This window comes from Salmo salar, chromosome 10 (assembly GCF_965601325.2).
Source record: "Salmo salar chromosome 10, fSalSal1, whole genome shotgun sequence".
Taxonomy (NCBI): Eukaryota; Metazoa; Chordata; class Actinopteri; order Salmoniformes; family Salmonidae; genus Salmo; species Salmo salar.
The window spans coordinates 69,502,777-69,514,853 of NC_138300.1; positions in this window are offsets into that span (position 1 = coordinate 69,502,777).

Sequence of the window (12,077 nt, forward strand, 5' to 3'; positions counted from 1 at the left end):
TTACCGGGACGCTTTTGAGGGGAAATTAGGTAGTCAACGTCAGACAGAGATGTAAAATGCTGTTTTTATATATAAATATGACCTTTATTGAACAAAAGAATGCATGCATTGTATAACATGATGTCCTAGGGGTGCCATCTGATGAAGTTTGTAAAAGGTTAGTGCTACATTTAGCTGTTTATTGATAATATGTGATGGAAGTGGTTGGTCGGAAAATGGCTATGAAGCTGCTTTTTACGATGGACTCATCTAATATAATCTAATGATTTGCTTTTCCTGTAAAACCTTTTTGAAATCGGACGACGTGGGTCGATTCAGGAGAGGTGTATCTATAAAAAAAAAAAAAAAATATTTTTAATTTTTGTAAAAAATTATGATAATTTTTTAATGCTAATTGGCGATATGATTTTTCGCTGGATTTTGATCCCGCTAACGGGATCAGATGCTCAAGAGGATAAGAATGTGATGATTGACAGAGTCGAAAGCCTTGGCCAGGTCGATAAATACGGCGCCACAGTAATGTCTCTTAACGATGGTGGTTATGATGTCGTTTAGGACCTTGAGCGTGGCTGAGGTGCACCCATGACCAACTCTGAAACCAGATTGCATAGTGGAGACGGTATGGTGGGATTCGAAATGGTCGGTAATCTGTTTGTTAACTTTACTTTCGAAGACCTTAGAAAGGCAGGGAAGGATAGATATAGGTCTGTAGCAGTTTGGGTCTAGAGTGTCTCCTCCTTTGAAGAGGGGGATGATCACTGCAGCTTTCTAATCTTTGGGAATCTCAGATGATACGAAAGAGAGGTTGAACAGGCTGGTAATAGGGGTTGCAACAATTTCGGCAGATAATTTTAGAAAGACAGGGTCCAGATTGTCTAGCCCGGCTGATTTTTAGGGGTCCAGATTTTGCAGCTCTTTCAGAACATCAGCTATCTGGATTTGGGTGAAGGAGAAATGGGGGAGGCTTGGGTGAGTTGCTGTGGGGGGTGCCGGGCAGTTGACTGGGGTAGGGGTAGCCAGGTGGAAAGAATGGCCAGCTGTGGAAAAATGCTTATTGAAATTCTCAATTATAGTTGATTTATCGGTGGTGACAGTGTTTCCTACCCTCAATGCAGTGGGCAGCTGGAAGGAGGTGCTCTTATTCTCCATGGACTTTACAGTGTCCCAGAACTTTTTTGAGTTTGTGCTACAGGATGCAAATTTATTTTTGAAAAAGCTAGCCTTAGCTTTCCTAACTGCCTGTGTATATTGGTTCCTAACTTCCCTGAAAAGTTGCATATCACGGGGGCTATTTGATGCTAATGCAGCATGACACAGGATGTTTTTGTGCTGGTCAAGGGCAGTCAGGGCTAGAGTGAACCAAGGGCTATATCTGTTCCTGGTTCAATCTTTTTGAGATGGTGAGGAAGGCACTTTTAAAGAATAACCAGGCATCCTCTACTGATGTGATGAGGTCAATATCATTCCAGGATACCCCGGCCAGGTTGATTTAGAAAGGCCTGCTCACTGAAGTGTTTTAGGGAGCGTTTGACACTGATGAGGGGTGGTCGTTTGATCTCAGACCCATTACGGATGCAGGCAATGAGGCAGTGATCGCTGAGATCTTGGTTGAAAACAGCAGAGGTGTATTTGGAGTGCAGGTTGGTTAGGATGATATCTATGAGGGTGCCCATGTTTATGGATTCGGGGTTGTACCTGATAGGTTAATTGATAATTTGTGTGAGATTGTGGACATCAAGTACAGATTGTAGGATGGCCGGGGTGTTAAGCATGTCCCAGTCCCAGCAGAAATGAGCTCTGAAGATAGATGGGGGCAATCAATTCACATATGGTGTCCAGGGCACAGCTGGCGGCAGAGGGTGTTCTATAGCAAGCGGCAACGGTGAGATACTTGTTTCTGGAAAGGTGGATTTTTAAAAGTAGAAGCAGGAATTGTTTGGGTACAGACGTGGATAGTAAGACAGAACTCTGTAGGCAACTCCGCCCCCTTGGCAGTTCTATCTTGGCGGAAAATGTTGTAGTTAGGGATGGACATTTTTCAGGGTTTTTGGTGGTCTTCCTAAGCCAGGATTCAGACACAGCTAAGACATCTGGGTTGGCAGAATGTGCTAAAGCAGTGAATAAAACAAACTTAGGGAGGAGGCTTCTAATATTAACCTGTTGGGGATAGGGGGCAATATTTGCACGGCCGGATAAAAAACATACCCGATTTAATCTGGTTACTACTCCTGCCCAGTAAGTAGAATATGCATATAATTGTTTGATTTGGATAGAAAACACCCTAAAGTTTCTAAAACTGTTTGAATGGTGTCTGTCAGTATAACAGAACTCATTTGGCAGGCCAAAACCTGAGAAGATTACAAACAGGAAGCGCCCTCTCTGACCATTTCTTGGCCTTCTTGATCATCTCTATCCAAAACAAGGGATCTCTGGCATAACGTGACATTTTCTAACGCTCCCATAGGCTCTCAGTAGGCGCCAGAACGTTGAATGATGACTTTGCAGTCCATGGCTGAAAAACAGTAGCGCATTTGGATAGTGGTCGATCTGAGAACAATGAGACTGGGGCGCTCGTGCATGAGACTCCACCATGTTTACATTTTCAGTCTTTGAACGAAAACAGGGTTTCCCGGTCGGAATATTATCGCTTTTTTACGAGAAAAATCGCGTAAAAATTGATTTTAAACAGCGTTTGACATGCTTCGAAGTACGGTAATGGAATATTTAGATTTTTTTTGTCACGAAACGCGCCGGGCGCATCACCCTTCTTTACCCTTCGGATAGTGTCTTGAACGCACGAACAAAACGCCGCTATTTGGATATAACTATGGATTATTTGGAACCAAACCAACATTTGTTATTGAAGTAGAAGTCCTGGGAGTGCATTCTGACGAAGAACAGCAAAGGTAATCCAATTTTTCTTATAGTAAATCTGAGTTTGGTGAGTACCAAACTTGGTGGGTGTCAAAATAGCGAGTCTGTGATGGCCGGGCTATCGACTCAGAATATTGCAAAATGTGCTTTCACTGAAAAGCTATTTTAAAATCGGACATAGCGATTGCATAAAGGAGTTCTGTATCTATAATTCTTAACCTGTTATGGCTAGGGGGCAGTATTTTCACGGCTGGATAAAAAACGTACCCGATTTAATCTGGTTACCACTCCTACCCAGTAACTAGAATATGCATATACTTATTACATATGGATAGAAAACACCCTAAAGTTTCTAAAACTGTTTGAATGGTGTCTGTGAGTATAACAGAACTCATTTGGCAGGCAAAAACCTGACATGGTTTCATGCAGGAAGTGGCCTGTCTGACAAGGTGTCGTTCTTCTTGTCTCTGTTTATTGAAGAGTGAGGATCTTAGCTGTCCCGTGACACTTCCTACGGCTGCCATAGGGTCTCAGAAGGCGGTAAAAAGCTGAATCGTGGCTTTGCAGGCTCTGGCTGAAACAAAGTAGCGCGTTTGGGTAGTGGCTGGTTACAGTACTGTGAGACTCAGGCTCGTGCCCGCGTCGACCGAAAGCTTTGTTTACTTTCCTCTGTTTAGCTAAATGGACATTCCCGGTCGGAATATTATCGCTTTTTTACGAGAAAAATGGCATAAAAATGGATTTTAAACAGCGGTTGACATGCTTCGAAGTACGGTAATGGAATATTTAGATTTTTTTTGTCACGAATTGCGCCATGCGCGCGACCCTTATTTACCCTTTCAGATAGTGTCTGGAACTCACGAACAAAACGCCGCAATTTGGATATAACGATGGATTATTTTGGACCAAACCAACATTTGTTATTGAAGTAGCAGTCCTGGGAGTGCATTCTGACGAAGACAACAAAAGGTAATCAAACTTTTATAATAGTAAATCTGATATTGGTGAGTGCTAAACTTGCCGGGTGTCTAAATAGATAGCCCTGTGTTGCCGGGCTATGTACTTAGAATATTGCAAAATGTGCTTTCACCAAAAAGCTATTTTAAAATCGGACACATCGAGTGCATAGAGGAGTTCTGTATCTATAATTCTTAAAATAATTGTTATGCTTTTTGTGAACGTTTATCGTGAGTAATTTAGTAAATTGTTAGCAAATTCCTCCGGAAGTTTGCGGGGGTTATGCTAGTTCTGAACGTCACATGCTAATGTAAAAACCTGTTTTTTGATATAAATATGAACTTGATTGAACAAAACATGCATTTATTGTATAACATAATGTCCTAGGTGTGTCATCTGATGAAGATCATCAAAGGTTAGTGCTGCATTTAGCTGTCTTCTGGGTTTTTGTGACATTATATGCTAGCTTGAAAAATGGGTGTCTGATTATTTCTGGCTTGGTACTCTGCTGACATAATCTAATGTTTTGCTTTCGCTGTAAAGCCTTTTTGAAATCGGACAGTGTGGTTAGATAAAGGAGAGTCTTGTCTTTAAAATGCTGTGAAATAGTCATATGTTTGAAAAATTGAAGTTTTTGTATTTTTGAGGAATTTGTAATTCGCGCCACGCCTATCATTGGATATTGGAGCAGGTGTTCCACTAGCGGAACGTCGAGATGTAAGAGGTTAAAATAATTGTTATGTTTTTTGTGAACGTTTATCGTGAGTAATTTAGTAAATTCACCGGAAGTGTTCGGTGGGAATGCTAGTCACATGCTAGTCACATGCTAATGTAAAAAGCTGGTTTTTGATATAAATATGAACTTTATTGAACAAAACATGCATGTATTGTATAACATAATGTCCTAGGAGTGTCATCTGATGAAGATCATCAAAGGTTAGTGCTGCATTTAGCTGTGGTTTTGGTTTTTGTGACATTATATGCTAGCTTGAAAAATGGGTGTCTGATTATTTCTGGCTGGGTACTCTGCTAACATAATCTAATGTTTTGCTTTCGTTGTAAAGCCTTTTTGAAATCGGACAGTGTGGTTAGATTAACGAGAGTCTTGTCTTTAAAATGCTGTAAAATAGTCATATGTTTGAGAAATTTAAGTAATAGCATTTCTAAGGTATTTGAATATCGCGCCACGGGATTCCACTGGCTGTTGAGTAGGTGGGACGCAAGCCCATAGAGGTTAACATGCATGATAGCATAGCGATAGAATAGATTCAAGGCATAATGAATGTACAGACAAAGGTATGGTAGGATGTGAGTACATTGAAGGTAGACCTAGGCATTGAGTGATGATGAGAGCGATATTGTCTCTAGAAACATTTAAACCAGGTGATGTAATTGCATATGTGGGAAGTGGAACTAAAATTGTTGGTTAAGGCATAATGAGCAAGGCTAGAGTCTCTACGGTGAAATAAAACAATAATCTCTAACCAGAACAGTAATGGACAAAGCATATTGACATTAGGGAGAGGCATGCATAGCCGAGTGATCATAACGGTCCAGTGAATGGTTGGGCTGGCTGGAGACACGGCGATTCAGACAGCTAGCAGGCCAGGGCTAGTAAGCTAGTCTGTTTTAGCCTCCTCTTGCGGTTCCGTCGATAGACCAGTCGTGATGGATTAGTAGGGTTCCTTGTAGCAGAGGGGTCCAGTCCAATTGGCAAATGGATCTATTCAGCTAACAGTCCAATATGCTCTAGACAGCTAGTTTGTCGCGGCTAACAGGCTAGCGGATGGGCATTCAGGGGATGTCGCGACGAAGGGGCCTGTTGGAAGAAGAAAAAACCTCAGTCAGATTACATCAGTAGTCCAGTTGTGATGAATAAGCAGGGCTTTGTGTGGTAATGGGCCCAGGCCGATTGGCAAAATAGAAATAGTGGCAGGAGAAATTGGCCTATTAGCTAACAGTCCATGTTAGCTATTAGCTAACATGCCTCGCTACACCCATGAGACTTCCCAGAGGAGCCTTCGCAGCGAGTCCACATAGACTATGCAGGCCCACTGGTATGTTCTTAGTCATAGTAGACTCTCACAGCAAATGGCCTGAGGTCACAGTGATGAAGAGCTCCTCAGCAGAGAGAACCATCGAAGCGCTACGGTCAATCTTCAGTCGCTTCGGATTGCCAACGCAACTCGTTAGCGATAACGGCCCCTAACTGGTGTCTGAAGAGTTCCGGTCATTCATGGAAGCAAATGGGATTCAGCACATCAAGTCAGCACCGTATCACCCTGCAACGAACGGCCTCGCTGAAAGATTTATTCAGACGATGAAGCGAGCTTTAAAATCATCACAAGGTAACAGGTCCCTCAATGGGTGCCTAAACACCTTCCTGTTGACCTATAGAAACACCCCCCCATGCTACAACCAAAGTGGCACCCGTGTCAGCCATGATGAAAAGACCGCTTCGCACGCGACTCGATGTCCTGAGACCTCCAAAGACTAAATAGGTTGTACAGACACAACAGAGAGCACAGGTGGAGAGACAAAAGACAGAAGCTTCAGAGCTGGAGAGAGAGATCTTGCTCAGAGCTACTACAAAGGTTCAAAGTGAATACAAGCAACAGTGGTCGCACAAACAGGGCCTGTGTCCTACACAGTTCACACACCGGAGAACATAATCTGGAGGAGACAAACCAAGATCAGCTACTGGAGACCTACCATGACTATGAGCCATCACTTGAACATCCACAGCAGCAACCTACAAATGTGGAAAGTGCACCTGACTCACCTGAAACAGCCAGAGTGCCTACTCAGGGTACTGTTACACCCCATTCTGGGCATACACATCATCACTCAGACTCAGAGACAATGGGACTGTAGACTCACCTGTACGTCGTCATTACCCTGCAAGAGAAAGACGAGGCCTGAAAGGTTGAATATTTAGTTCAGACTAACCTCCGACATTGGGGTAGAATACACCCCAGGGTTAAGTCTGAGAAATGAGGCAGTCTACCCTCTTTCCCTAGATGAGAAAAGGCTATTCTGAAAAGGTCCTTTATTTACATAAAGAGAACAGTTATGTTGAAAAGAAAATAATATGAAAAACAGTGAATATTTACTTTTTCCTTACGAGGTATCAAAAGTAAAGGGGGAGGAATATGTTGTGTATTGATATTCTAGTGTGTCCCTTTACGGCACCTCTAACACCCCCCTTTTTTACGTACATTGCAATGCTTGGAATTTTTTGTCCTGTGGAACGCAATAAACAATGCCCACGTTAGTTTCTACTCCTGTCTCATGTCCTGTCCTTATATTAGCTGTATAAGTAATAGTGTCCTATCTAAATCAAATCAAGCTTTATTTGCCACATGCGCCGAATACAACAAGTGTAGACTTTACTGTGAAATGCTTACTTACAAGCCCTTAACCAACAGTGCAGTTCAAGATGAAGAAAATATTTACCAAGTAGGCTAAAATAAAAAGTAACACAATAAGAATAACGAGGCTATATAGAGGGGGCATCGGTACCAAGTCAGTGAGCAGGGGTACAGGCTAGTTGAATTATGAGCCTTGTTGGTTTAGCCGCAGAAAAAGTCAGCAACCTTCCCGCTAGCCGTGATTGGCTGAGATAATGAGTGGGCTGGACATGCTGAGAGATGAGTTTGGACTGGTCTGCCATATAGCACGCTTCTGTCTATTTGAGCTGGTCAGTATGTGTAGGTAATCCGGTCTAACGTCCCTTTTACATTTTTTGATCACGTAGTAAAACTGCATGAGTGTTGCTCTCCACTTTCTGGAGGCCCGAGTTTTAAAATCAGTGGAATTTGAGTATGATGGCTAAAGAGATGGAGAAAACACCTGTCTCCAGATTACATCTTCAAACTAAGGCATCCGTGACAGGAGACGCGTCCATCGATGATGATAGTCTAGCTAGCTACATTTTCAGATATTACACGTTTCTAATTTTGACAGAAAGCAGTTTCATTTCAAGTTAAAGTGTACTGTTAGCTAGCGAACGTTAGCTGGCTGGCTCACGGGACATGTATGATCTTATTATTTGTATCTTAGAACCATTTGCTTGCCTAGTTATAGCCTAATGTTAGCTAGCTAACGTTGATCCTGGTTGGTTAGCTACATGCAGATTCATAAAAGGGTAGTAACGTCATGAGTTGGGATTATGGTTCATTGTTTAGCTAGCTTTTAACAAAAGACTCCACTATACAAGTATCCATTTCAATAGAATGTCACTGCAACAACTGTTGATAGACGGTTGTTGGTAAATTCGCTCTGGCTATCTATTCCGATTTCAAACCACGGGTAAGATAGTCTAGCTAGCTACATTTTCAGATATTGCATGTTTCTAATTTTGACAGTCTTTTCATTTAACGTTAAAGTGTACTGTTAGCTAGCTAGTTAATGTTAGCAGGCTGGCTCGTTAGCTAATGTTATGTGTATGATCATATTATTCTTATCTCAGAGCCATTTGCTTGCCTAGTTATATTGAACCTGATTGGTTAGCTACATGCATATTCATGCAGGGTAGTAATGTCATGAGTTGGGATTATGGTTCATTGTTTAGCTAGCCAGCTAGCTACATGTCTTAACAAAAGACTCCACCAGGCAAGTAACTATTTTGGGTAGCGATTGTAAATTCAGTATGGCCATTGACTCTCGTCTGAGTGTGCCAGAGCGCAGAATAACTGATGAATTTATGAACCTCAACACCCGTTGAATATGGCCAGTGTCCATAAACATAGGAAAAAAAACATAATTCAATTGTTGCCAGCAGCACAGTTAGTCACCAATGCTCTCGATAACATGAAAACAGCCTAACCAGCTCTGCTAGGGCGAGTAAAATGGTCAGAGTGCGGTGTACTCTCATTTGTGTCTGGAAGTAGCTAGCCAATGTTAGCCAGTTAGCTTGGGTGCTTGACTGCCATTGTGAGGTCAGAACGTTCGGATCAACCCTACTCATCGGCCAGAACGTCCAGTGTGCACTCTGAATGCTCCGAGAGCGAAACGCTCTGAATTTATGAACGAACAATCTGACAGCACAGTTTCAGTCACCAACGCCCTGGATAGCCTAACCAGCTCTGCTTGGGCGAGTAATGTTCAGTGAGCTGTTCTCTCATGTATGTCTGGAAGTAGCTAGCACGTTATCTTGGGTGCTTGACTGCTGCTGTTAGTACAGAACGCTCGGATCAACCTTTAAAGAGATGGGTGGGGCTAAAGCTTAAGAGGATGTGAACGATGCTGAATGGGAGTAGACAAAGAAGGGCTCTCCAGTAGTAGTAGTACCAAAACATTCAAAGGCCATTTTCTTAAAGTGAGTTTCAAGTTTATCAACATTCAAAGCAGAATTACTGTAGCATATGATATACAATTTTCTAGCAAGTCTCTACCTTCATCCTATGTGTAATTTTTTTTTTTTAAATAAAAAAACAATTTCACATTTTGCTATATTAAGACCGATTTGAGACGTCTGTCACAAATGAGTAGAGATGCATGAAATAAGCTATAAAATTGCAAAATCTTCTCTTCGACCCATGAAAGAATTGGTCTTAAGTAGCAAAATTTGAAGTTGTTTTTTTACATTCGATAAAAGTAGCTAACAGTACACTTTAACTTGAAATGAAACCACTTTCTGTCAAAATGTGTAATATCTGAAAATGTAGCTACAGTAGCTAGACTATCTTGGGATTATCTATTATCTCCATCATCAATGGATGTGTCTCATGTCAAGGATGCCATTGTTGTCCTTAGTTTGAAGATATAATCTAGAGACAGCTTTTTTTCTCCATCTCCTTAGCTATCATACCTGAATTCCACTGATTTCAGAAAGTGGAGAGCAACACTTACACAGTTTTACTACATGATACATAAAAAAAGCTGCGTTAGACAGGATTACCTACATATACTGACTAGCTCAAATAGACAAAAGCATGCTATATGGCAGACCAATCCAAACTCATCTCTCGGCATGTCCAGCCCACTCATTATTTTAGCCAATCATGGCTAGCGGGAAGGTTGCTGCCTTTCTGTGGGTGGCTAAACCAACTAGGCTTGTAATTTAACAATTTTATTCGTATTTACAGATGGCATACACGTTTGTTATTAAGGCACATGAAAGTTCACATGTTCGAGAAGGCATTTTTGCCACAAAAAGTTTACGAATAAATGGCTCTCCTTTGAAGAAGTGACCTGCGACATACGCCTAGTTTCCTGAAAAGGTCAGAATTGTAGCAAAATTGCTTTAAAACTGCAACATTTTCTTTACACCCCCTGACAAAATGTTTAGATTGCACAAAATTAACTCTAAATCGTGATATGGGTACACAGAACCGTGAGCAACTGTGGCCCCTCATGATGAGTTACATTTTTTTGTGGCCCCCACCACCATCAAAGTTGCTCATCCCTGGTCTACCTTCTGAGGACCTAGCCAATGGCTGACAAAGCTAGCTCGATTTTTCTCCCCAAAGGGCACCAAAGAAAAATCCTGAGTGGATATTTTTTTTCTCTTCAGTGTTTTTCCAACACAAACTGAAGTGAAGAAATCAGAATATAATTTAAATTATCGAAAAGATTAAAATGAAATAAAAACATAGGCCATTACGGATCTCCACTGTTCAAACACACTGTAATTCACAATTTATTGTTGTAGTGTAGTAAAAAACGGTGTTTTTGCATTTGTGTAACTACTATATTGCATGAGCCAAACAGAAGTAGACATACTTGTCACATTTACATCTCTTACTTTTAGAAGCAAGTAAAAGACAAAACAACGATTAAACATTAAACACAAGCTTACGTATCTCTGCGAATCACATATTTGCATCTGGGTTGTGCTCATTAGGCACCAAATGGAAGAAAATGGACTGAAACAGTGAGAGAATACCTGGACATGTCCAATAAGAAAGCCTCATTTACACTTTCCATTGCAATATGCTTTAAAACTTTTTCTGTTGCGTGCCCAAAGAACACGGCCCCGGTCAAACCGATGCTGCTCATTCACATTCTATTATGTTTGGTTTGTATGTTTTTTTGTGTTGTGGGCTAAAGATTAAGAGAAGCAATCATATTCAATATATTGCTTTGATGTACTCCTTGGGTGCATGTTTATGTTACAATAATATGTTTACAGTTCTGCAAAGACCACTTTGACAGAGAAGACAATCATGAATAAAAAATCACTACAATACAATAGTTTGCACGTCTTGTAATATTGTAAACAAATGACCATAATCTGTGAGCCATTATTACATTAAGTGATTATAAAGGATATTTTGTCCAGTTAGAGAAACAAATGCAAACTGGACACACTGGAAGTTGAGAGTTCTCACTGCCATGGAATGTAAGTCTTATTAACAATAGAATAAAGTTTGGCAACAAAGGCCAGTCAGTAAGGTTTCTGACTGTAGGGTGGAGTCGATTACGGTGTCCATATTAGGACAGCTTCGGAGTTAGAAGGCGTTGGTGTCAGAGTCAGGATGTTGAGTTGTAGTCATACTCAGCCATATTCAATCATTGAGGTTCCCATTGTTATTCCAGGTCTGATTGATGTCCCTCCTTTTGCTCCATGTCCTGCTGCATCTCTGGACTGGGATTAGCTGTTGTCAGCAATTACATCAGACATTCTTTATCCTCCAAATTCTTAACCACTGGTGATGTCTCTTCCTTGACGAGGGGCCTGCAATAAAAAAAATACTATAAATTATCAAGACGACTTAGTTCTTCTCAACCAACCAACGTTTGTCAATCAATATATTTATTGTCCCAACTGGGAAAGTTATAGTTCGGTCAGGGAAAAAGATCACATCACATCTAGTCTCCATAGGCAGACGGGTTGCGTCCCACTGACACTTACTTCCTGATTTGGCCTTGTTTTTCATCAATGCTCATTAAGAAATGCTAGCGGCCATGATTGAAGGCAAACAAGAGATGCCTTGGGGGTGTGGTTTGATGTGGGTGCAGGGCTGTCAGCTTTCGAAGATGGCTTGGAGTGATATTTCCTACTGTGAATGTCATAGGCTCCATCCCTAGCCAGGGGGGGAGAGTCGGGTTGGAAAATTGTTTTAAAGCTAATTTCCTCCAATTCTACAGATTTTCACTTTTTTATTTTTATTTCACCTTTTTTTAACCAGGTAGGCAAGTTGAGAACAAGTTCTCATTTACAACTGCGACCTGGCCAAGATAAAGCAAAGCAGTACGACACATATAACAACACAGAGTTACACATGGAGTAAAACAAACAT